Source organism: Cherax quadricarinatus, chromosome 79 (genome assembly GCF_038502225.1).
Source record: "Cherax quadricarinatus isolate ZL_2023a chromosome 79, ASM3850222v1, whole genome shotgun sequence".
In the NCBI taxonomy this organism is placed as follows: Eukaryota; Metazoa; Arthropoda; class Malacostraca; order Decapoda; family Parastacidae; genus Cherax; species Cherax quadricarinatus.
The window spans coordinates 6,964,366-6,966,677 of record NC_091370.1 but is presented as its reverse complement, the minus strand read 5'-3'; the positions used below and the strand labels follow the sequence as shown (position 1 = coordinate 6,966,677).

The 2,312-nt window shown below is 32.9% G+C and overlaps 1 long non-coding RNA gene across 1 annotated transcript; it reads right to left on the bottom strand.

Annotated features, from left to right (window-relative positions):
- Positions 1-815: 815 nt before the first annotated feature.
- Positions 816-1,843, bottom strand: LOC128702796 (uncharacterized). Its single transcript, XR_011394204.1, has 2 exons — positions 1,631-1,843; positions 816-1,200 (listed from the first exon to the last, which is right to left on the bottom strand). It is a non-coding gene; the product is annotated as an uncharacterized lncRNA (long non-coding RNA).
- Positions 1,844-2,312: the final 469 nt, after the last annotated feature.

Sequence of the window (2,312 nt, the reverse complement as noted above, 5' to 3'; positions counted from 1 at the left end):
CATTACCTGTGTAAGGTCATGTAGGAGGGACTCCTTTGTACCTGCTAGTGTGCCATCATCTAGGAACCAGATGTTTAGCTCGCTGGTTAGTCTGACTGTGATTTCCCTAACTGCAATACAGAAGAGAAATGGTGCAAGAGGATCTCCTTGTTGGACACCCTCCGATGATGTGATTTCATGCTCTCCAAAGAGAAGCATTGATTCCTTGCTATACCCAGCTGAAACAAAAGGGAAGAGACCAGGGAAATGTTCTTGTACTGCTGCTAATACCACGTCTCTTTTCAGGAGATTGAACGCATTCTTGAAATCTAATTTTACCACTGCATTGTCCTCAGGCAGGTTGTTGATATATGCCCTTGTTGCATGAACCGCTGCTTCACTTCCTTGAGAGACCCCAAAGCCAATAAATATATACATGTATAAATATATACATGTATATATATATATATATATATATATATATATATATATATATATATATATATATATATATATATATATATACATCTATAAATATATAGATTTATATATATATATATATATATATATATATATATATATATATATATATATATATATTTACAATGTTTATTTTGTAGATATTAAATATGAAAAGGATCCAGTACACAAGACTCAACCAGCCCTCAATATGAGAGAGCATACGTCATCACTGCTATTTCAGAGCCAACTTATTTATCAGAGATATCATAAACCCAAATATGGTCTAGTGTGATGCTTTTTGAAAGAACACAAAAATTTTTGTATTTTCTTTTTTTTATTAATATTGAAAGGAAAAATGTATCAGAGTGTAAAACTTTAATTGATGTATTTTTAATAGATGCGTTTCTATTTGACAAATTTACAGAAAAAATGGTTATGTCAGTTGACAGAATCTAGTGTTTAGCCGTAGACTGGATAACCTCCATAGCCTCCATATCCTCGCCCAAATCTTAAGCCACCGAAACCAAGGCCTCTCAGATATCCAGGTTCAGCTTCTGGCTCGGCGCTCCTCTTTCCTCTCAATCCGTATCCGCCATATCTTCTGCCGAAACCTCCGAAACCTCCGAGTCCCCCTAAGCCTCCCAAACCTCCGAGTCCTCCTAAGCCTCCGTATCCTAGCAGGTAACCAGGCTCAGGATCAGGAGAAGGGAGAGCGCTTGTAGCCACCAAATAGAAGGCAGCCAGAGCAGCAATAATAACCTGTTGGAGCAAATTAATAGTGTTACAAATTTTCCAGATTTTAGTATAGGTCACAAAAAATAAAAATTTTCACTAACATTGGAAATACCAGTATAGTATTTTCGAGTTTAATTGCGATAATAATGCAGATAAAGTGAAATAGGAATTTTTGTCTTATATAGTGAATCATTTGAAGCCTTACTCAGTACCAGTGGAAAAGAACAGACATTCATTGAGAGATATCTAAGTGCCCTGGAAACTAATATTTAAGAAACAATAATGTTTTGAATTTTGTAGTGATATATTAATAGCGGCAAAGCACAAAATATCTCAGCTGACATGAAGATAGAAAAATGTTAAGTGTTTATGGCACCAAAACTTACATATTAGTATTATATTTATGAAATATTTTAAATATATGAAACTAGCAGAACAAGATTGCTAAACTTACAAAAGACTTCATAATTCTGCTTTATCTGTGTCGACTGTGGTAGGCTGGAAGCAGTGTGCCCTTTTATACAGCTCAGATGATAGCCCCGCCCACCAGTTATCAAGGCTACTACATCTTGTAGGACGTTTAGAATACTGTTCTCGATTCGTAATTAATTTCAAGTTTTTTTTATTCATAAATTCAGTCTCTGTCTCCCTCTATCTTTATATCATTTTGTTTCTCTTTTTCTGTCTCCATCCCTTTCCATCTCTGTCTTTCTTCCAGTGACTCTTTTACTATGTTTGTGTGTGTTTGTCGTGCCGTATAGGTAAAATTGGTCAATTAGCAAGAACTCTCTTAAAATTAAGTCCTATCTAAAATTTTCTGTTGTATGTTTGACGATATATTTTTTATTTGTTATTGCAAAATTTCATAATTTTTTACCAAAGGATCTTCAAATATATATATATAAATATATATATATATATATATATATATATATATATATATATATATATATATATATATATATATATATATATATATATATAGATATATATATATATGTAGATATATATATGTCGTGCCGAATAGGCAGAATTTGCGATCTTCGCTTAAATAGCAACGCTCATCTTGCCATATTGGACAAGTGAAAATTTGTGTATGCAATAATTTCGCCAAAATCAATCTAAAACTAACGAAA